The sequence below is a fragment of the Pyrgilauda ruficollis genome, unplaced genomic scaffold (assembly GCF_017590135.1).
Source record: "Pyrgilauda ruficollis isolate IOZ18807 unplaced genomic scaffold, ASM1759013v1 scaffold20, whole genome shotgun sequence".
NCBI classification, from domain to species: Eukaryota; Metazoa; Chordata; class Aves; order Passeriformes; family Passeridae; genus Pyrgilauda; species Pyrgilauda ruficollis.
The window spans coordinates 612,332-637,011 of NW_024519207.1; the positions used below are offsets into that span (position 1 = coordinate 612,332).

Consider the following 24,680-nt stretch of genomic DNA (forward strand, 5'->3'; position numbering starts at 1 on the left):
CAGTTGCTACAATTTTTGAAACTTCGTCCCTCTAATTAGGAACAAATCCATTGTCAGCAGTCCAGAGATAATAAGGTATGATGAACTAGGATCTTCTGCCTAATAAAAGACTTTCAGAGGTTGTTACACTCTCTTGTATACTTGAAAAAAGTTATTTACCTGAAGAGGACTATTCAGTTTATTTGTACTGGCATTCAAGGTTTAGACATCTGGAGAAGAAACACCAATGCCCTCAGGTTTGTCTATCATCCAGCACTAGGACAGATCTTGTATAGTTTAGGGGGTTTTGCACAACACAGAAAATAGTTATGATTATTAAAATTGAATATATGATTATAAAATAACAAGGAGATAAGCACAAGGCTGTTAAGGGAAAGAACTGTGAAAACATGTTTGTGAAAATCCAACACCCAAGCAAAGAAGAAATGAGCTGCTCTATGGACCTCAGCAAATGTGAGTGTGGACTTTGTTTGCTCTTCAGAACAGCTGCTACTGGCTTCACTTAAGCTCGGAAATCTATTTTGTGTGCAGCTTTTGGCCATCTTTATTTCTGACGTGGCAGTCCAAGTCAAATCCTTGCATTTCATTAATTTTGTCTTGGTAGCACTTAGCACTTATCCTTGTTTGATCAAGGAATTTTCCAGTTCTACTGCATAAGTTACCAGCTAGCACTGAAAGGAACTGGATAAATTATCTGCAGATGACAGATAACAATAATCAATGACTCAGAAGAAATTCAACTTTTTCTGTGTGACAGTTCTGAAAACTTTAAAATATTCTTTTAAATTCATAAGCTGAAGAACTGAAAAGTAATTTCTATGGACCAGTTTGTGACTAACTTAAACATGGCTACCTGGAGAAGTCTAACAGATTGGCTGGCTTTGATCTCTCCAGTTCTTTTACACTCAGCCACCCTGTGCAGGCAAAAAAAGGGGGCAAGTTACTCAGTGTTTCATAGACAGGCGAGTGCAGAGATGATCAAGAGGTTTAAGGTAAAAAGGTAAATCTTTTTTAAGGTTTAAGGTAAATCTTGGTTATGTGTTTCCTGTTTTTACCAACAAAGGAGATTCATCAGGGATTTCAAGTTACTGTTTTTCTGAATCAATCAACAAGGACCATATCCAGGTGCACGTCCCAGGGCAACTGAAACTGTCAGGCCAGGATGACATTTTCTACATTGGCTTAGCTGATATACGCTGCTTACCCTGAAACCCCTTTTTCACTGTGACAGTATCCTCCTCCTCTATTCTCACAATGGTTCTTACACTCAGATGAGAAGATCACAAAACACAATCGGGTCCCAGCCTTCTGCCACTGCACTGACTCCTTGTGAAACATCCAGCAGGATCCTGAGGGATCACATCACAGAATCATAAAAAAGTTTGGGTTGGAAGGGATATCAAAGATTATCTAGTTCCAACCCCTCTGCCATGGACAGAGGATGACACTCACTAGATCAGGTTGCCCAAAGCCCCATCAAACTTAAACACTTCCTGGGATTGGGCAGACACAGCTTCTCTGGGTTATGGCTATTTGGTTTTTTTTTATATTATGCACACTTGGTCTTCACAATGAAAAGCAGGTTTCCAAGGAGGCTTAGAAACCGTGTAGCATGAGAATATTCTGCCTCTTTTCAGATGCTTTCCCTGCCATGTGCAGTTCACCTAAGGATCAGTTAAAAATGTTATTGTTAGACTTTCATGAATCTGATTAATAGACTGCTGTGCTTTTAATTGCATGAGTTACAACGTCTACAATAGTCTACAAAAAAAAAAAAATCCTTCTGGATAATAAACAAAATGAAAGATAATAGATCAGTCCTTAACGTCTACAATAGTCTACAATAGTAGTCTACAAAAAAAAAAAAAATCCTTCTGGATAATAAACAAAATGAAAGATAATAGATCAGTCCTAGTCAAGCTGTATTTGCTACCAGAGAAAAAAATTCCTTTATAGGAGCTGTGTCTAAGTTTGCATAGTGTCAGAGCTGTCAGCTCCACGGACAGAAGTTGCTGGCTATTAAGAAGCCTCCACTTCCTAGGAGTCTCTAAATTCACAAGAAAAGTAACTGCCTCTAAACTTTCCATGTCCTGGTAGGTTGCCATTAAGTTAAGAGCTCATCTCTGTTTGGTGTGGCAAAGAAGCCATACTTGGCCAAGAGCTGGACTCAGTCACTTAGTTTTTAAATCTTATGAACAAGTGTAGAGAGATAAATACTCCCAGGCAACGAGATACTGATATAACTCTGTGAGTGCTCACACAAGACAGGCACTTTAATAGGCTATATTAGGCTACATCAGGCTGTATTCCTGAACTCTGGGTACCTCTGCTCTTTCACTCACCAGAGAAAATATTAACTTTTCATGTGTGTCAGTTAGACAGTGCACATAAATATTTCTCTCCACATGTAAATAAACATGTGTTCTTCTCTTATGTGTGTGTATAAAACTCTATATGCATATACATACAAAACTGTAAGGATCTATAAACATGAGTACTTTGGCACAAATACAAATGGAGCATCCATAATCTTGGAAAATACTCCATCATACTATAAAGTCTGGTTTCACAGTTGACATAAGTAGGTAAAATGTTAAACCCATGTTACCTTATGTTCAGTGAAATTTATGGGATTTACTGGAAGTAGGAATAACAGCTTGAACATACTAAATATATAATTGTACACTAGAGTTCTGCTTATAGTAGAGACTTTCAAGACTGACATTTTTTCATTTGATGTGCCATAGTCTTGAAATAGAAATTGGTTTTTGGCAATTCTATAAAATTCTGTTCAGAATGGCTCCTGAATGTTTTACAAAAGATTAAAAAAGAAGTTTGGTTTAAAAACTGTACATGTCATTCCCTACTTGATTTTCACTCTTAAAAGTCAATTTCCCAGCAATGGAAAGATGCAGGAATTCTTATAATCAGACACAGTGAGATTTCAGACCTTGTCAACTATAGCAGTATATTTAAAACAAAGATTCACTGCCTCCCTCCATAAATATTCCATATATATGAGCCTGTAAACTGCAACAGAAAAAGGTATTTAGACAGAGAATGGAGAAAATTTTATATTACACCGGACAGATGCTGGCTGCAACCATGGCAATAATTGCAAACAGATTAATGTTTCAGGACTACATATTTTTCTAAAATACTCAACAATGAAAAGATTTTGGATTAGATTCTCCACAACTTGTAATTGCATTGACTGCATTAGAGTGGAAAAGTAAACACAATGTATTTTTCATAAACTGCTAAATTATTGAGAAGAAACAAGAAGCTGCCAGAGCACTGTAATTCTCTTGAAACTAAGGGGACAAATTTTCTAAAATTACATCATCTTCAGATATGTAGGACTGATGAGAAGGCACAATTGTTTTATTTTGTATTTTGTAAAATTTCACATAAGAGTCATGTAATTTTGAATTACTTTGACCATTATCACCATCTTAAATTCACTTGTGGTCTTAATATCTCCCTAAAACCAAAGAGCACACATAGTTGCAATGTCCATCAAATAAATGCAAAAATAAATGAAAAAGCACAAAGCTTTTGGGATTTTAGGAACATTTACAATATGCAAAAGCGACTGAAGGAGTTTTTGAACATGGCATCTTTGGCTACAAAATGACCTTCTTGAATGATAGCTACTTATATAACAAAAGTATGTCATAAAAGGAGTTTTCTCAGAGAGATATGGTAAAGGAATGGGAGAAATTTTGAACAATGAGTTGAACATCTGAACCAAAGTCATACTTCCAAGGGAGAATGCAAACATGCAAAATACAAACATCTTGATATCTTTCTAACACCTGAGAAATTGTTAAAGAGATGTTAGTTTGTGCATTATTGATATTTTTCTTTGTTGTCATATATAAAATGTCCACCTGAACTTTCAAATTGTACTCTTAAACCTGGATTAAGGAAAATGTGAAAATGTTTCATACTGAGAAGAGGAATGAAGTCAATGCTTAACAGGAAGCACCTTCTGAAGCTGCTTTCAGCTGAACACCAGAAATTCTTTATGCTTGAATACTTTCTTGAATTAAATTTAATTAGAAGGAAGCATCTTATTTCTTAAAATGAATTTCATCATGAGCTGGCCATAAAGCTTTGCTATCATGAGTGGTGGATTGGTTTAAGTAATTTTTATTATAGGCTTTGCTCTTCAGCAATGGGTTAAAGTAAAGAGTGTTAAAATAACAGTAGGCAATTCAGTAAGAAAACACTAATGGAGTAAGATGACTAAGGTGTCACGTTGCCTCAGTACACATGTCAACCAAGCCATCATGTTTCCAAAAGAAAATCAAGCCCTTAAAGACGTCTATTATCTAACTGTCACTGGGAGTATCATGGGGAAGATGAGCATGAGCTGACCTACTTGAGTGTGCTAGTATCTCCCAAGAGTCATGGTCTTCATTGTCCTTTATTTCCCTGATTACTCTGAAATGGCAACACTTACTTTTTGTTTTAAAATGTCACCTTATTTCTATTTTCCTCAAAGTCCCACTCTTTCCCTTGCTAATTTTCCCAAATTCAGCAAACCTTGGTTTTAGCAAAAGCCTGGTTGTAGATTATTGTCGGAACCCAGGACATCTCTCTGTATGTAGTTTTTACTATAAAAGATAGCACCAGCCTGAGAGGTGGAGTGTGTGCCTCAGACCGACCTGCAGAACAGACCTTGGCAGGCCAGACAGAAAATGTTTGAGATAAATAATAAACAACATTGAGAATGTGAACCGAAGACTTCTTGACTCCTTCTTCAGCTGCTGGGTTGGGGAAAAGAGATTTTTAACGGAGACACACCTCGGGATCTTCCCAATCACACCAACCAGACCAGACCAGAAGAGATCCCGAGAGATTATCACTGAGAAGAATCACTAATCAGCAATGATTCTGAAAATAAGGACCCTGACATGTGGAGTTAGGGTAGTGAAGACACTATGTCCTAAATTACTTGTGTCTTGGGTGTTAATAGCAATGCCCTGAAGAACTTCAAAGGCTCTGAACACTAACCAGAAAAAAGAGTTCCTTGAACATACCTCATCACACAGACCAACGGACCCACATGCAGGTACTGCTGGCCCAAACCTCTCCTCAGGGACAGCTGATTGCTTCTTTCCCACAGACCTTGGTGCCATCAAAGCCAAATGAAATCCTCTTCAGTCTAAGCCAGAGCTCACTTACAACTTTGAGACTTAATGTACTGAGCAAGTGAGTGGGAAATCTGAAGTTAATAAGGGACATGGGTGAATGCACAGGAGCACATCAACTAAGGAGACATGGGTAAAACCCCTCACGAAGGGTGCTAAGCAAGGAAATACCCTGCTATGAGAGTATATTTCATTAACAAAATAAAATGACAGAACAGACAGATGACATACATCCTGATCCTCTGCACTGGAGAATCTTTTTAATTATAAAAACCTCTCCAGCTAAACCCTGTCTGCACTTAATCCAAAGGAATTCTTCAGATGGAAAAAAGACCTCACTTGGCTTAAAGCCAGCACAAGCAGTAGCAAAAGAAGGGTAGTTTCTAGGAAGTGAGCGCACAGTGGGGATGAATGAGAAATCCTCCTTTGATCCTAACCCATCCTTATAAAATCCAGCTTGTGCAGTCAAGCTAGTTCAGTCAGTGCAGCTCTGCGCATGGACTAGTGGCCAAGAACTGAAATATACAATCCAGCTCACTGAGCATTCCCTGCTTCCCTCCTCTGTGGGGAAAATCCCACTGAAAAGAAGGGACTTTCAAAGCCCTGTTCAGTCTGCTTGGTTTAAGTATTTTGAAAAAAGAAGATTTTAATCACAAAAAAAAAGCCCCAAAACCAGAAAGAGTTATGGGTATAAAGTATAAATACACTGCAGCAAAATAAATGTAATGTGTCTCAAATCACATCAGTATTTGGTACAACTGGCCTCAGTGCATAGACAAATATGCTCCAAGTTAATATCACTAAATTAAACAATCATGAATGAAGTATTTTTATGTAAGTGGACAGACCAAAGTATTATTTTGCAATTGCTCTGTAGGAAGCATGATTCCTTTTATGAGAAAATACAAGAGTAGTTACAGACTAGGAGTTAGTGCAAATACCTGCCTATGTCATCAAGTTGAAATGTCATCTCTGTGCCATAGGTACCAAGTTCCTTAAAAAAAATTAATTAGTTCTTTAAAAAAAAATTAGTGCAACACATTCTTCATATTACATTTTGGAAACTTTATTAATCATTATGTGACACAAAAAAGTACTTCAATTTAAAACATGTATAAAATAAAGCTGAGACACATATTCCCTAAGCCAGGAATCCAAAACACTGACATCCAAGGCTGGTTTGTCATCCCAATTTTCCTTCATTACAAACGGGAAGAAATGCACTCCCTGCAGAGGGCAATTAATTTCCTTCAAGATATGTCTTATGAATCACCCTGTGAAGTTACCAAGTTCTTTCTAAAGGCTATACAGACTCAGAGGTCTGATGCTACGGTGTCTAGATAAATTCAAAGACAAACAGTTACAGCCTTTGGAATGACAGTTTTGTAGCTAAGAGGCTTAAGGCAAATTAGAGAACTGCTCCGTAGGCAACTTGGATTTGGTTTTATTCATGGCCAAAATTCCTGCTGTAGGGTATCTGCTAGCTAGTTAAAGCCACCAAAGGGAAAGCACATGTGGTGTTGCAGGTAGAAATGCACTACGGAACACACCAAATTTGAAAAACAAGCTCACTGTGCCAGCATAAACAAATCCAAGGGATTGACTACAGCTCTCATAACTTTAAATCATTACCGCCAGAAAGGAATGGCCAGTACCTCTCTCAACCTAAAAAATAAAAAGTTGTCAATATAAACAAACCACAAGTGGAATATTTCACCTATTTTTCAGTGGAAGATAGGCAGGATCCATTCAGCAATCAGTGCTGAAAAGCAGCAGAAGGATTGCTTTTGAAGTATTTAATAATTATGAGCATATCCACATGAACATCAGTTAAAACTATTTCATCACTGAGAGATAATTTCTGTATTCAGTGGACTAAGGTACACTGCGGCACTGGCAATGCTGAGAACATCTGAAGAAAGAATCTGTGCTTGCTTTCCCTTGCTCCACAGATACAATTTGTTCTCTCTGGAAAAAAGTCACCTTGCTCTTGGAGAAGGCAGGATGTGAGCACCCAGAACTGTCTGTTCTTCCTTTGCAAGAGTCCAGCTGACACTCCCATTTCCATTGGCACAACTAGAAGCTGTATTTCAGCTACCCAAACCATTCACAAACTCCTAAAAATTTTGACAACAGACAACAGGATATTTAAATTATGTTGCAGACATCTGTTATTGTTATGATGTCAGCATCAGTATCAGGAATGTCAACAGGATCTTAAGATGCCTTAGAAGAAAATCAGTGTCTATTTATTGCCTCCTTTGAAACTGTTTTGTTTGTTCGGGTTTTTTGACACCACTAGGTTTATCTTGCCTTACTTCACCTGTGTGAAATCAAACAACAATCAGCAACAATAAATACCTGATTTCTTTCCACTCTATGTCAGGTATAAATTGGATGATCAGTTTGCTTATGGGAGGTTTCTGTCTCTCTACAGGGACTCTATAAAGAATGTAGGTGGCTGGTGTTCACAACCACAATCAAGTTTGTGAGACCTAGGTGAAAAAAAAACCCACAGGCCCTCACTGCAAAAATCCCTTTTTAGAGCTATTCAAAATGTGCCATTAAAGTGTTTTTTGATTGAAATTAGTACATAGAAATGTATTAGGGGTAATCTTAAATCAGACACAATATGACCATCTTCTACTATAATCCTATTGTTCATTCCTTTATTCAATGGAAGTAAATTGGTCTGGCTTACTTTTTATAATAGAAATGAAAGTAGCAAATCAATGCACAGAATACAGTATTTATTGGCAAAGATAAATTTAAAGTATATGAATTTTTAGAGGAAAAAAATATAGAAGAAAATATAATTTTCACAGAATGTAAATTTGGTGTTCAATCTTCTTAGTCCAGTACTCTCTGGCCTGACACAAACTGCTAATCAGTTAAAAAACAACTGTATGCTAGGGAATAGTACATATTTCATCTTCAAATCTTTGATATTCTTCCCCTGATTTATAGCACTACAGAAGGATCACTGGTGAAAGTTTATCCATTAATTTAACAAACACAGGACAGCATGGATTCTACTACAACTGATAACCTAGGGCCCTGGGTGCTAGGTTATCAGTTCTAGTAGAATCCATGTGGGTGAGTGATACCCAGTGAGTGGGTACTTTAAGTAAATGATAGTTAGAAGAAGAAATTTAAATTCTCAGTGAATCTCACAAAGAGTTGACTGCAGGAATGTCCTTACTGGCAGAATGCCTCCATCTCTTTAGGAGATGTGAGATGTAACAAGGAGTGAGAGGCTCTCAGGCCAGGCCAACTTCTCCCCATGCATTTTGGGCTGAATACAGAGCTGCATTAATGCCCCATTCATGCTTCATTACCTGGGTTAATAATCACCCCCACTATTTAACCATCACTAACAGAGTTTCTGGGTTCTTTGGCAGCAGCTGCCTCTCTCTGACAGACATGACAACCAGACACCTGAGCTGAAAAGTGACAAAAATTTTAGTTATTAAGTAGTTATAATTTAAGTAGTTATTATAGACAGTTTGCATAAGACTCTATGTTTTGAAAAATTCTGTGGAAGGAAGCTGGATTGCAGAGGTGGCAGCTGGCAAACTTCCAGAAGATATGAGTTCATGCTGTTTACAGATTTTTTAAAAGTTAGCACAGCAGCTTGGAGCACATGTATGTGTATGAATGGTTTTGGTTTTTTGGTTTTTCTTTTTTTTTTAATGTACATTTTAGGATTATTATAGCAGCCGTTTATCCTGTATCTACTGATCTCTGTGCTTATTCAACCTTTATGAAGTACTACCACAGCCTGCTCTGCACAGCTGGGATTCAGCAAATCTGTCTTAAGAAGGAAGGTTCCTTGTCTTGGCATTTGCTGCATGGTTAACAGAGAGAGACAGTCACCTGTGGAGGAGGCTTGCTCTGTTACAAAACAGATGACAAAATACAGAGGATGGTTTGCTCTCTGCTTCAGTCCTTCTCTTTCCAGGAAAGGAAGAGAGACACTCCAGGTTCACCCTGACAGCTGGCAAACAGGTATTCCATGTCAGTTCAGGGTTATCAAATGTAGCCACAACAGGTCAGCCTGAGTGCTACAAGATCTGGAGTCCTCTAGGTGCCAGCTCTCAGTCAACTGATCTGTGCTTTGTCTGACTAGTTGGCACCTTCTATACCAGTGTTAAGGACATGAGGAGCCCAGGACTTCTTCTGCCAGTAGGGTCTTGGGTATGAACACAGGTAGCATAATCTTTCTGATTCTCTGAGCCAAGGAAGGATGGACTTGTGGTCCTTAACATTGGTATCAGAACCGCTCTAAAAAACCAAAACTAAATGGAAAGATCTTTTTTAGCATGGAAAATCAGCATATGCTGAGCTAGGACTGGAAGAGCTTAAGGGCACCACCACATGGCTTGGCTGCCCAGGGGCTGCCCCTGAACCAGTGGTGGAATGGAGGCCTTTGCCTCCTGAGGAAAGGCTGCTTGATCTTGATTCCAATTATATGTACGGAAAGCATCTCCAGAAGAATCCCATAACCTCTTTCCCTGAAAAGCCCAGTGAAAAGTGTTTCTCCATTTAATGTTCCCCTTTCTACCCACTGCATAACATACCAGATAATATAATCACAACATTCAAATGCTTCATCTGACACGCACAAGTATGTCAGAAGCTTTTGAGATGAATGTATTGAGCACAGACTCAGTGGCCAAGAAATTGCAGAAACTGTCACAAACTTCAGAGATTAGATTTGACTGGTTCATAATCCTAGACAAACACACAATTCACTCAAATTTAAGGAAGTTCTCCTGTCCTACTTCAGCCCACATTTGCTGAAAAATACCTTAGCTGTAAAAAAAAAGTAATTTTTATCCAAGGTTCTTTTCAGTTTTTGTCTCACACCAGTCAATACCTAAACTAGAAGTGTAGTTGTAAAACAGTGGAAGAAGTAATTTCAGAATATAAACCAAAACAGACCTTTGAAGGGAGAAGAAAAACCTCAAATGAAACCAAAAGAGCCCACAACTCCAAGAAGAACATGATACAATAGCAAAGTCATTTACTGGCCACTTTAGTCATTGTGGCACACTAAAAACCTTTTAATTCCTTTGAGAACTTCACTGTACAAAGAAATTGTCTTATTTTTAGTTGCTCCTCTTTTGAAAGTCTTAAATTCTGTTTGACTGAAACGTAATGCCCCTTTGAAGGGCTTCTGCATGCATATCTGTTACAGAAAGATTTAATTTGCTCAGCCTTCCCCTGTATTCACTTAATAAAACTATACTAATTAATATGTATTTAGTCAGGGTTTTTGTTTTTTTTTTTTTTTTTTTTTTCCAGCAACAAATCACAGTGGACATGAGGATCCTGGCACCATTGCTGCTGGTGTTACACACACACTATGCCATACTACTTAAAATAGCGCCAGTGCAATAAAGCAAGGGCAAATTTGACTTATCTTTCCCAATGATTCAGAACTTCTAAAACAGATGGTTTCTGGAATTTTGTTTCGTCACAAAACATCGTGATGGAAGACTGATTTACACACAAAGTTTTACCTTCAACCTTCCTTCAGTAATTAAGAACATAATATTTGAGAAAGTAACAAGAACATAACCCAACACAACTTAAAGCTGAATAGAGAAAGTAATGATAAATCTGACAATCATAAAGCCATTAAATGTCTGAATAGAACAATGCTTCATCTATTTTTATCTGCTTTTTCTTAAAACGGGTTATAACAGAGTCTTTTCTTCCTGCTTCTATTCTGCCTTTCTGTAAGATAAGTTAAGGGCACTTAGTCATCGTATTCAAAATTAATTCAGTCCCTTTTAAAACTGACTACCAGCACCACCAGAGGCAAGCAGAGACGCCACAGGATTTTCCTTGTTGGTTTTGCTATCTCACTCCAGTGAATCAAATCCCAGAAAAAGCTGACATATTAAACAGTGTATTGGTATGGAGACAGGTCTCAGGTCTTTGGAGGAGCAGTCATGCACATTTTTCCTTGTCAATTAAGTCAGGCAATAAACACACACACACACACAGACAAAGGTGAACGCTAATCCCTTAACTGCTTTCTCTATGTGTGTCCTTCAATATACACTTGGTGGTCTCTCCATGCTGAAGAAATGCAAGCCCAGTGTCACCAAGAGCAGAACCACATTGGTCAGGACCCAACATTTTCAGTAGATAAGCAAAGATATCTCAAAAAGATAATCAAAATCATACCAGATCTGTAGTGACCTCAATTTCACTTAAATTTCAGCTAGCAGTATTTGCCTCTAAATAGCATGAGATAAGAAGAAATGGAATTTTTTTCTGGAGCTATTTTAAGGGCAATGACTGCTATACATAGAGTCAGAGTAAGTGGTTGAAGTTAAATTTAAAAGACAGACATATTTTTGTTTTCCTGTTTCCAAATAGAGTCTCATCTGTTCCTAAGTTGGAATAACAGAAGCAAAAAGAGAAAAAAAAAAAAAAAAAACACAGTAAAGAATGCCATCCTCCTGAAAACAAGACCAAGGCCTTTCAGTGTAGAAGGCAACACCAAAGGAAAACCATGTTTGGCTTCAGCTATTTTGATATTGAAGGATAGAGCTTATTTCTGAGTCTTGTCTAAAAAATGGGCATAAATTCAGGTCTTCCAGAATTTCTGCTAATCTGTAACAGGTCTAAAGCATTCTCACTGGTGCCTGGCTTCCTTAATGTACACAAAAGTATTCCTTAAGGCTGATTTATGGAAAATTCAGTATGCTTGCACAGAAAACCTTGCTAAGCTATCCAGGTGTGGGCTTTGAAGCAAGTAACATAAACACTGAAATGTTCCATGTCACTGCAATACAATCAAATTTGAAATTTCAAGCAAACTGGACTTAAAAGTACTGTAATGTTGATACTTAGCATGCAGAACTTAAACTATTTCCCACTCTGTCTACTCTGCATTCTAAAGAAAAGCTCTACGTGCACTGTTTCTTAGAACTACTTAGTTCTCAGATGAAACCAATATGCATCTCTGTTACCTATTTTTTTCCATTTTTGCTTGTGAAGTACTCATTACCTATAACAAAAACACATAATAGAAGGTGTTTTTATTTACTTTCACCTGAAAGGTGTTGTAATGTTGGAAGAGCCATCTCACAAGTCATGCGTAGAGAAATCTAAAATTTGGTTGCCATGCTAACAGGAAGTCACTCAACTAAGTCCAGTAAAACAAAAGTGCATAAATGATGCCTTCTGGTAAAAAGTGAGAAATATTCGATTAACAAGTCTGTAGGTTTTGACAACTGTAGCCACAACTACAGCTGTGTGACTCGGTAGAGTGCTGAATTTCTCTCGGCATTTAAACCTCCAGAGCATCAGCTGCTTCTTCCCATCAGGACCACAGCTTCTCTGCCATCACCTCAGGCGTCAGGGCCGTGCCGTGTAAACCCCACACGGGGATGAACCCACCAGCCCCTTCCTCTGCTCCAGGAGCCTTCCCATGGCCCACGTCACCCTGCTCCGCTCCTGCCGCCTGCACCTCTCCAGGTCTCTCCTGGGGGCTGGCAGTACTCCCGCTTTCCCTGGAGGGTTCCTGCGGACTGCGCCGGCGGCGAGCGAGTCCCCTCGGGGAGAGACCCTGCGGGGACACCGCAGCTGCGGCCACCACTACCGTGGGGACCAGGGCCGGTCCGCGGCGCGGCTCCCGCACGCACCCGTGTGTGCGCGACATGTGAACTCCCGTCCGGCGCTGCCGGGGCCGCGGCACTCAGCTACGGGGGCGAGCGTGGAGCGGGTGCGGAGCGCGGGTGGCGGATGCGGAGCCTCCTCCTGCCCCGCGGAGCGGCCCCCTGGGCGCTCCGCTGTGCCGCAGGTGTCACCCAGCGACCGAAGGATGCCGCTCCCCCCGGCAGCGGCTGCCAGGGAAAAATACGTTTATTACATACGAGAGGAAGGAAGAGATCCTAATACTCCTCTGGACTATCCACCAAGGGCCAAGGGCGCGCACGATGTCGCTTTAGGCTGCTTGCGTCGGCGCAAAAAGTTACATTTAGACAGTCATAGGCACTTCTTTTTGCAGAGGGTCAAAAAGGTAATCAAAGGCTCAGAAAGAGGACAGGTCAAAGTTGATGAGCACTTACTTGGTTTAGGTGCTTGCGTTGACAGCCGGCATCTTCCGACAGCAGTTCTAACAGGTCACATTTTCCCATGGAAGTTGTACCCTTCTCAATCCCGCTTGCAAATTAAATCCCTTCATAACGCGTTTGCTTTGTTTCACTGGCTGCCGTCCATCTCAGGCACTATCCACATTTTTTACTTTATTTTCTCCATATTTGCCACACATGCAGGCACTCTCGGACGCACGCCACGAGTCAGCGGGAGCCCATCACCTCCGGCCGGGGAGACCGCGCCTGCCGCCGGGTTCCGCTGCAACAGATGAGAGGCAGGTTCTTCCCCGGTTGCTTAGCGCGGCGTCTCCTTGTTCCCCCGGGAAGCCTCATGCCGGCTGCAAAAAGTAACAGCTCCTCCCGACGCGGCGGTCCCCTCCGGAGCGCGGGCTACGCTGCGCGGGTAGGAAGGAAAGACACCCCAAAACGGGCAGAAGGAGCGCGGACGGGCACACGCCGGGTTTCTCCGTCCTCGCCGCTGCGCTCTCTCCTGAGCCGGCCGCAGGCTGTGCCTCGGCGGGCGCCGTCCCGCCGCCCCCCGCCCGCCCGGCCGCCGCCCCAATTTAAGTGCACGGCCCCGCGGGCTCTCCGCGGCGCTCAGCGGCCGCCGCGCCGCGCTCGGGGAGGAGCGAGAAGGCGCCCGGCGGGCGCTGCAGCGGGGCTCGTCGGCGAGGCGAGAACGCGCGCCGCCCGGCACCGCTCGGGGGCAGACGCACCAAGGAGCAGCCTCGACTCCGCAGAAAGTTCGCTGTTACATCGCTCCGCATCTGGGAAAGCCCTGACCCGCTCCATGCAGCCGCGGTGGGGCTCTGTGAGTCCGCCTCCGCGGGGGCCTCGCCCGGCGCGCTCCGAGCCCGAAGGCGAGGTTCGCTCCAGGTAGCTCGCCCGACGCTCCTTCCCGAGGCGCAGCAAAGGCTCTGCCCTGGCTGCGCCACTCGGCGCAACCTCTAGCCGGGTGGTCCCTCGCCCCTGCGCCGCCCCAGCCTCGCCCCTGGGTCAGCCCGGCCTGGACGTTAACGGGACCGAGCCGCGGCCAAGACTGGTAATAGAGCAGCAGAGGGAATGAGGCTGCTCAACCTCCAATTCCTCGCTTTTACTTTTCATTTCCCTAACAATTTGTGACAGAAGTTAAATGCATGAGCTTAGAAATGGTAGGAAAAAGATACAACGTGCAGAGACAGGGATGCATAACAGAATTTGGACACGGATGTTTGTTTGTTTGTTTGGGGGGGGTAATATAATAATAATAATGCAAAACAAGAATAACAATAATTATTTGCGGTCTGTTTGGACTCAGCCCCGCGTTGGGGTCTGGACGCAATGCGCGCAGGGGTCCAGAGCGTGCCGTGCCCGGGCGAACATCCCTCAGCTCCGGCCCACTCCTGCCCCCCCGGGAGGCTGGCTCACGCCTGGCACCGCCGGGCAGCATGCCACCGGTTTCGTGCTTTGCCCGGCTCTTTGGATGAATAGCTTCCACCTTGGGGGCTTCGAGAGAGAAGCGGGGTGAAATAAGCCCGGGGCAGCACCGGGCAGGGCCGAGTCCCAGCGGGGCGTGCAGTGTCGCGGCCAACAGCCCCTTCGCTTCTTGCACCGCCGGGACGGGAATGTCCCTCGAGCTGGGTTTCACCTGCCTCCCTGGAGAACACCGAGGAGTGAAGTGCTTGCCAAAGCAGGCGAGCCTGAAAATGTCACGACAGCAAATGTGAAGGAAGTGCCAGCCGCAGCATGCTCAAAGAAAACTGTGAGAACGGGCACCAGACCACCAGACCTCCACGGGCAGCAGAGGTGATGCAATTAATTTGCATTAAGCTGTGCAGTGAAAATGCCAGATGGATTCTCCTCTGGGACTTCCATGGTTGCAGCATCAGGTCTCTGCATCGGACTGCTGTGTGAACCACTGGCATATGTATTTTAGATGTGCCCCAAGTTAGGCACTGCTGGGATTTCAGCAGAAACGTACTGCCTTTGGGGACCTGCTCGGAAAGCAGCCTCGTCCCACTGAGCAGTGTGCAGTACAGACAGGCTGTAACAGGTCTCTGCGGGTCTCTTCCTAAGAGACATCAATGGAACGTGTGATATCAACTGGTGTCAGTTCAAATACAGATCAAATACCAAAAGCAGCTGCTTGGAAAGCTGAGCCAGTCATTCTAATAAGCATACATACACGTATGCAGATGTTTGTGTAGACCCATACATGCATATCCACACAAAGGCAAGGAGAGAGAGCTGAGTAAATAGAGGCACACTTGAGGGCCAGACAGCCTGCAATGGCTGCTCCATCAGATTTCATTGGAATTGGCAATGTGAGCACACCAAAATGTTATTGGAACATTTGTACCTCTCATGCAGGCTACCGACAGCACTGGTATTGCTCTGTGTTGCTACAGATTGGAAGTGTAACCACAGCTTACTTTCAGAGTCATTTCCTAGAGCAGTGTTTTTCCCCCCATTTATTTCCTTATTAGATCATGAGAAGCCAACTTCTGTTTTGAGTGTAATATTTAATTTTTCACAAGCAAATACCTCTATAATTAACAGTATTTCCTGTGCCTTTTTATGCATATTGTGACATTTCTGCTCTGCAGGGGTGAGCGCAACGTGGCACTATCAATGTGTTTTACGTTTTCTGGCATTTTACATATCATAACCCATTAGCAATCTCCCGTGGGTCTTCCCAAGCTTATAATTCCTTATTAAACTAATGTTCAGATAAAATCTGTGTGCTATTACTCAGATGAGAATTACGTAAACAGAATTTTACCTCTGTTTGAGGATGGTGGAGTCAGGATCCTTGCAACATTTTGAGTGAATGCTAGTACGTTTTATTCCTAACATGTAGCTAGCTGCCAAATGTTTCTCAGCAGTAAATACTGTGGCCAGGAGAGAGAAGTAAAGGGGAAAATTAAACATTCTGTGAAACCCATATCACATATTGAGGTTTTAGGGGTGATAAACAGCATGATTGGGCCTTCCTTTAATCTGCTCATAGTGTCACACCAAAATAAGTTCCCCTTAGGACATTTCTGCATTTCTACCTCACATGTTACATCCTCCTCAGAACATCTACTGACACGTGCCCAGGTGCTGATCATTTTCAATTCAGCCAAGTCTTATATATCCAAAAAACCAGGCAGACTGGGATTTTCCCTTCTCTCTGCAGTTTGTGCAAATATCAGTAGGATATATCTCTTGGTTTTATTTCATGAACAGAAAAATACAAGATTAAAGACAGCTTGAAAAAGAAGATAGAGTTGGAGTATTTAGGAAATACTAATTGATTTCAGCTTCTAATACTAGTGAGTACAGGTAAGAGCAACTGCAGCAGCTATGATTCAATATAACTTTACCCACATCAGGTAAGCTGGCTTGGCTCATTATCTTTAAAGAAGAAAGGAAAAAGCAATGCAGAAATTTTAACCATATTTGCTCATTCAGTACCAGTTAAAAGGTATTTTTATGTCTCAGCTCCTTTTCTTTATGTGCTCATGAAAACTTTTCTTACAAGCATGGACATTTAAGAGATTATGAAATCTTCTCCAAGATGGAGATTTATATGTGAAAGAAAGAATCTTATACTAATTATTTAAAATCATTGTATTCAGTTTATTAAAAATTATTTGTATTTCTTATTAATTTGGAATAATGGAAGAAGATTTTTCTCAGACTTCTTATTATTCTCATTTAGTTTTAAATATGCTTCTACCAATCTGTTGCTCATTAGCAATGATGTGAAATCACACAGTATAATAGTATCTCTTGTTGCAGTTTAGATTTTTTTTTCTATGTTTGTTTTGGAGACTACACTTGTACACACAATAAGTCTTGTATTTTTTTCTCTGTATTAATCTAATTCATGAAATCTGTAACAAGTTAATTCATTAATTCTATTGTTACAGACCCTGCAGTTCTCCCAGACAGAACTCTGCAAGTGGCAAATGGTTCTTGCCAGCCCACACCAAGCATTCCATAAGATTAAATCTTTCCTTCCACATAACTCAGTGTATTACCATTTATGTACTTAAATACCATTAGACAAAACTCAAGTTTCTGAGACTGGAGAAAGAGAGATTCTATTTATTGACTGATAGAAGAATGTGGATTCTGTGAAAGAAGGTGGGGAATCCTGGTCAGAATCTTTCATTTTCTATGAAACCTTTATTGGCAGAGATACCATTCTTGTGAAGGTTTAGTGGGTCAAATGTGTGGGTGAAGAGAGAGACAGGAACATGCAAGGGAGAGAAGTAGAGGAAAAGATTGATTCAGGGATGTTTCTTTTAAACAAGCAAGTACTGACCTCAGCTGTAGGACTCTTTCACTCAGGTTGTTTTTCTATGCCAGACTAGAATCTTGAAGTATATTTCTTCAGTGTTTGTCTTTGGTTGGTTTGTTGTTTTGGAGTGGTTTTTTTGTTTTGTTTGTTTGTTTTCATTAAAAGGTAAAAATAGAAAAACAGAACAAGTCAAACACAAGTGAACAACTAGAAAAAATATACAATACTAATATTTGGTATTTTCTCAGCCTTAATTTCAGGTCATGACAAGCAGGTTCTTGTCAGACTTTTTCTCAAGACTTTCAAATTATTCAGGTAAGAAGATATTTGGGGTTTGTATTTTAATACAGGGAAGAAAGTGGCTTAGGTTTATTGACAGTTAAATTGCTATTTAATTTTATTATTGCAGTTTACATTGGAAGTATGCAGAATTCTATGTAGATTCCCATTTTATTACTACTCAAATCTCAACAATTCATATTTTTAGTGGAAAGCAAGCAATTGAACTTATTTTATCTGCCTACATTTGTCAGTTTCACAGAATTCACATCTGTTATTTTTACTGACATGCTACAAGCTCTTTCTCCTTTCTTCTAACCAGAGTTTTTGAATGATTTAAGCTTGTTTTTCTTACATCAGGGAGTGGAACTTGGTGCAATAAGGTTCACTGCTTTTTTTTTTTGCAGTTTTTTAATGAATAGTAGAACAACATCACTAAAGTTTTTGGTGTTCTTTTAAGTAATTTAATTTTCGTCCTCTGTGATTATTTTCATCTCTGTGCTTCCCAGTAAGCACTTACTTTCTGTCGGAATACTCGGCTGTTACATTTTGAGGTTTTTCTGGCACAGTCTTTCAGTGTCAGGGTTTTAGGAAGGAAAGGACTAATGAATCAAACCCTGTGCTGGAGTGGGATGTGGCTCCAGACTAGAGTTATCTATATTAGGGGTACACATTTGAATTACTAGGTGTCTTAAGCTCCCTGTAGAGCCAATGAAAATTTATTCAATACAGTGATGGGTTCATAGAGAAAAGTTCAGCTTTGAATGTGCATTTTGACTTCTGGGTGAGCTACATCCTGTCTAAGCATTCTACTGAGCAGGACAAGCCCCAAAGCAGAGGTACCTTTGCTGTTTGAGGTTCCTAAGACTATCCAAGATGCCTGCAAAAGGTGAACAGATAGTTTTTGACCTGCCTTGAATTGCCTTGCCAAGGAAATTGCCTTGTAGGCGACCTGTATGTTTCTGTATGTTAGACCAAATATTCTGTGAAATTTTACAGGTTTTAGACACGTATGCACAGCGACCTGAATCCACACTACATCCCTTTTGGATTGATCTCCTAACTGGAGATCAAATCTCACATATAAACACTAGCATGATAGATACACAGAATCAGATGTTTCAATCTTCATCCTTAGAATAACACAGCAAAAGCCTTAAGACACCAAAGTTTGTTCAAAAAGAGTAGGAAGTAAACCTAAGGAATTATCTCTTTCTCATTTTTCTGGAAGGGCTGAAACCTTTACCTGTTTTTATGGGAGTGGTACCCTGGTAAAGGACCTGAAATCCTGGTGGCATATTTGAATCAGGAGAAAAGAAAACAAGAGGCAGGATTCCAGGGCAGCTAGCCAGACATTTTAGGTATCTTTAAGTATGTGGAATAAACAGAAAGAACGAAATGTCTTGCTACACAAACAAAACTATTAGTTAATCAGCAAGACAGAGACTTTGTAGGATAAATCAAAGGATTGGAGTGTTGCTAGAGAGTGGTACAGGCTGTTCAAGAAAGAAAGGCTGGGAAAAGGGGAAGGCAGTATTGCATTACCAAGAACATGTTTATGATTTGTTAAAAGAGAAGGCAGATACATCAAATGTCTCTAAGGGAACCAAAAACAAGATTTCAAAAGATTTATCTACCTCAAATCAATGTGGAGAAAAGATGATTGAAACACCTTAAACACACACGAAAAGGATACATTTCTTGGACTTGTGGAGCTGCTGTTTTACATCCTTAAGTGGTAGAGTTTATACCTAGATTTTATTTCCTCTTAATGGTGAGAAAGAGCTGAGAAATACAAGATGAAGGCCTCTAAATCTGGTAAAAAGGAATTCGAAATAACAGGATAGAGTACAGCAGAGAACAGCACTTCAAAAAAAGAAGGTAGTGACACACTTAGATGACTGGTAGGAAAAGTCTGATTTTAATGGAATACACTCAGAGAGAGAGAGAGAGAGAGAGTCAGCCATGAGAAGCCAAGCTGTTACCAAAAAAAAAAAAAAAAAAAAAAAAAAAATAAAAAAAAGCTAGCAATATTGGCAAGAAAGCTAGTAGACATTCAGAATGTATTACCAGGGTACCAGGGTGTAACATGTGAGAGACTGTTGTTTTGCTCGAGGTGAGCAGGAGTTTACATCAACTTCAAACCTCATGTTTGACAGAGGCATAAAAAAGAACCTCCTGCAGAGAGCCTAGAGATCAGCATCATGGATAATAGGGTAAGAGATCAGCATCATGGCTAATGAGGTCATGTTATCTTTCAGGAATATTTCAGCTAGGCTTGTTCTGCCTAAGAAAAGATACCTTCAAGTTATTTCATACTTCATATAGTTGTGAAAAAGGGAGTACTAAAGAGACATCTAACATATTCATGAGAAGTAGAAGTAGTAATCAATTTTTTAGCTTAGCAAGGAATACCTAAACTACACATAAGTAGGATGTTCGTAACTATAAAAAGAGTTAAATACTGGGAAATTTCACATCTCCCGGTTGTGGAAAGGTGTGGGATCCATATCTTTGAAACATATGAACCTTTTTCTAAAAGTAGGGGTTTTTCCTACTTAAGGATTCTCTAAGTGTCTGAAATGAGATATTTTTTCTCCAAAACCTAGTGTACCCCTTTTTATCAATGACATTCTGGGAAACTGAGTTTTCATGCTGTTAAGAAAGACATGCAGCCAATCTGTTTGCACTCTCAGATGCCATTTGAACAGCATGATTCAACTTTGGAAGCATATGTAGCTTAAGAGACCAAATACAATTTCTCTCCTGGCCTTTACATCTGAAAAGGGTGAATTCTTCCCTTTGGACAGAGTTCTGTAAAAGCCAGGAGGGTACCAGTGCATTCCTGTGCAGGAATTTGTCTTGTGTCCATTGAGGTTTGAAGCAGTGGACCTCAAATGAGGAATTCAACTGCCATTCATAGACAGTCTTTTAGATTTCTTAGCATACCTCAGTACCTCAAAGGTTTAAGTAGGTGTAACCCCAGCCTAACAGCAGGTCTGCATCCACCCAAAGAGCAGGAGGGATATTCCACTGTCCAGGAGCTTCACAGAGCCTAAAAAGACACCAGGAAACTGACTCCTGTCCTGAAGGTGCTTTTTGGTAGTTTTATCGCTTCCATATTTGCTTTCAACTAGCATTGTGATAAAGCATACATATTTTTTTCCTTAACCTCTACTTGGAACTCTGTTTTAAATTCAAATCACAGATTAATTACCTAAGCTTTCAAAAAAACATAATTAGTCTTCTCTCTCCACCAGACAAATACATCAGTAATGCTTTTAACATTTGAGAAAGGGAGAAGTTTTTTAAATTGTGTGGCTTTTACGGTATATTAGTGATCTGGCTCATAAAATGGCAGAATGACAACAGTTCAGCTTGGTGGTGGGTTGTGTTGAAAGTGTGTAGAACCTGAGAGCATATAAAATTCACTCATTTTGCAGACAGGCTCTAGAGCAAGCAGGGGATGGCAGATAGTCAGGCTTGAGTCATCACTTCTCTTCCTGCCTTGTAAATATTTCTTTTGTGCTGTTCCTGAGACTCAGTTTTCTTCCTTATGATATGGCAGCCCTCTTTCTTTATCACTCCATTATGATTATGCACTCAGGATCCAGGAAGAAATCACAAATTTATGTAAAACCATTAAAGACCCTGTAAGTAGGAACAACAGTTACCATAAGAGGTTTGTTTAGAATGGATGCTGCACTGGTTCTGCATTTTGGATAAAAATATTTAATCTATTATTTAAAAATTGTTTTCATTAATGTAAAGTGCTGGAAGTGGATTATTTATATATATAAAAGATTGCTTGTAATAAGACTTGCTGTGCATATTGAGACTCACTAATAAGAATAATGGCTATGTATATTTGTTACAGTGTGTTGATAACATTGAGAGAGGCAAAGGGTATCAAAAAGATATCAAAGGACATTTCAAGATTGAAATAGCTTTCCTTTAATAGTTGAAAACAACTTCTGGTGCCATGCCTTTTATGTTTTTATATAGCTAGGAAAAAAATAAAGAGAATTGACTCATGTTTTTATTGTTTCCATTTTAGAGGGCTCTGGTAGCTTTCTATTTTTTTTTCTTTTGTCTGTGTGACAGCGCAGTATGAAACTGGCTTCCTGGATTTTAAAGTGCTTAATGCAGTCTTTAGCTACATTTTTATTATTACATTCTCCAAGTGATGCTAAACTATGACAGAAACTTACTTCACATTTGATTATGTGTAACAGAAATGCCGAATAATTTGTTGCATAGGTTTCCAGAACATTGCTTAATGATTACTTCTGAGAGACCAAGCTTCTGTTTATCCTAAAATAAATAGATACCGTTATATTCCTATGTTATTCCAGAGTGTTGTGCCCATAGTTATCGGCTGAAGAGAAGTGGCAGAAGCTGGGCAGGGCAGAAGGAAGGGCAAGCACGCCGAGGATATGGCTATGTTGCTGTACACTTCAGCCCTGAGGTGTGAAGTTTTGGGGCGCAGGTTTTCTGCAGTGTTTTCCAGTCAGGAAAAAGCCACTGGATGGTGCTGTGGAGACGATTTGCAGTCATGGCACAGACCTGCAAGGTAGGCTTCTGTGTGAGGCATGAGAGAGGTTCACACAAAGAATTAAATTTACCCTTCCCTTTCTTTTATTTCTTTTCTGACACGCTTTATAGAACTCCATGGTAAATTGTAAGTCAACGAATAACAGTCGGCTGCAATCTTATTACAAAACGTGCGTTCTATTTTTGAGTGCCTGTGTATGAACTTTTTATTGAAGGAAACTGGTCAAGACTTTATGTTGGTTCAGTATCTTTTTCTGGCACCGCACTCACAATGATATAGCCATAAAATTGTTTGATTTATTTGGTGGTAGTAGAGCATGTCATCTCTCTGGGCATTTTATGCCAGTATGTATTTGTGCAGGGAGCTTTATCCTTTTATCACTTGATGACTGACTCCATGGGAGGGAGGGGAAACAGCTTTGCTGTGTCTGTGCCCTGCCTCTGGTCACTGCTGCCCTTGCTGTGGGCCCAGTGATTGATCTACAGATTGATCTACACAAGAAGAATTTCCTTTCCATCAGTGCTACGGTGGGACCACTATGGGGGAACAAGAAAGTAGAGATCTGTTACAGTCAGACCCCAAAACCTCTGTACCGCAAGATAATTCAACACTTGCTGCTTAGATTGTGCTTTAATGAGTGCCTTCTCATTAAAGTGCAGGTTCTAAGAACTCCAGTGAGATCAACATCAGCAGGTGTTAAACACTACAGTACAAGTGCCTGTATGAGATACTTTCTTACATATTGCCACACTGCAGCCGATGTAGACAAAATGCTTGGGCAAAGTCTGTTCACAGATGGGATTCATCTCGCCGTAGGAATGCCATTTTCTCCTCAATCCGAACGTGGCACTTTGCCTTCTGTAAACAACTGCAGAGAATCTCATCCTCATAGCCCACAGAGACACAACTGGCCATGGCCTTCAGGGAAAGGACATGTGAGCAATATTGCAGTTTGGAAGGAGGAATTTACAAACATTATGTCCATGAGCGTATGAAACAAACTGAGTTATATCATCTCAGCTGCATCCTTGAATTCAAGTTTGTTCAATACTCAATAAGCTAATTTCTTTTAAGTGTCACAATCACTACTGCTCAGATATCAGAGGGAGAGAGAAAAATATTGAAAGAGCTATTTTATTTCTTTGAAAAATATTGAAATAGGTATTTAATTTCTTTGAAATTAATTATTTGTTTAAGGTAAGTTCCTTAATGTTTCCCTGCACTAGCTCTAGTTCCTTCCAGATCACTCTTGAGTATTTAGATTTTGCACATACTCCATTGCATTCTGTTACATTCACGAAATCTCTGAAAATTTATAACTATGAATACGATAAGTGGAATGATCATGCAGGTAAACACACAGAAGGATGATACATTTTATTTATCAGAAGAGAGATAATGAGGATGTATTTCTCATGGATGTATTTCAACTTTACTCATGATGTTTCTCTAGAGGAGAGAATATTTGGAACAGCTGGTCAGATAATATAAAGTAGAGCTTAAAAATTATTAGCAATGCTACTGAAGTTATACATGTTTCTGGTGTAAAAAAATGGTAATAAATAAGTGCATTTAGTGATATTAGGACATTTTGTGCAATACAGTAGTGTGTATTTGTGTAAACAAGCACAAAACTCTTGACAATATTCACTCATAAAATCTAACAATGATTTTGCCCAGTAGGACTTAATGGAAAAGAACTTACAGACATGGGAAAATATGAATATGAAAATCCAAAAGGTTTATCAATAATTGCTTTCTGGATTTTGGTTGACAACATATTCATTTTAAAATACAATCTAGTGCTGGGCCTTTTCACTGAGATTATACACTTTTCACCACTGCTACCCAATGACTTTGCCTAAATACAAAATATAGTATTTAGTGACTTGCTAGAAATCTTTTTTCCCCACACTGTCTTAGATAATTTTGTGGGTGGAAATACTTCTTTATGTAATTGTATTATTTGTGCTAGTGACTGTCAAGATTTTTCAGAATTTTTAGGTTTATTATGCATGTTAAAATTTATGAATAGTTTTTCAAAACTAATGAGATTGCTTGAAAAAAAGCAGATTTTCTAATCACTGAGATCCTGTGACTGTTAGACCATTTTCTTCCATGTAATAATTTTATGTCTATAGAGACCTTTCTCTCTGCTAAAATATTTGTATTTGTCATCATTTAATTTTAATGTCAAATCACTTTATAATTTAAGGACCATTTCATCTGTCACTCCTGTGCTTTCTTACTTCACACATGAATAAAGAACATTTTTCATGCTTTGTCTCCTAAACAATGGT

General features: G+C 40.1%; 1 protein-coding gene across 1 annotated transcript in view; it reads right to left on the minus strand.

The window, feature by feature from the left end:
• Positions 1-14,046, minus strand: part of TRPC4 (transient receptor potential cation channel subfamily C member 4) — a 131,707-nt gene extending 117,661 nt beyond the window's left edge. Inside the window, exons 1-2 of the mRNA XM_041467081.1 lie at positions 13,993-14,046; positions 13,250-13,535 (exon numbers count right to left, since the gene is read on the minus strand). The gene's annotated coding sequence lies outside the window, so the exon portion shown is untranslated. The remainder of the gene's footprint in view (positions 1-13,249; positions 13,536-13,992) is intronic.
• Between the last annotated feature and the right edge of the window lie 10,634 nt (positions 14,047-24,680).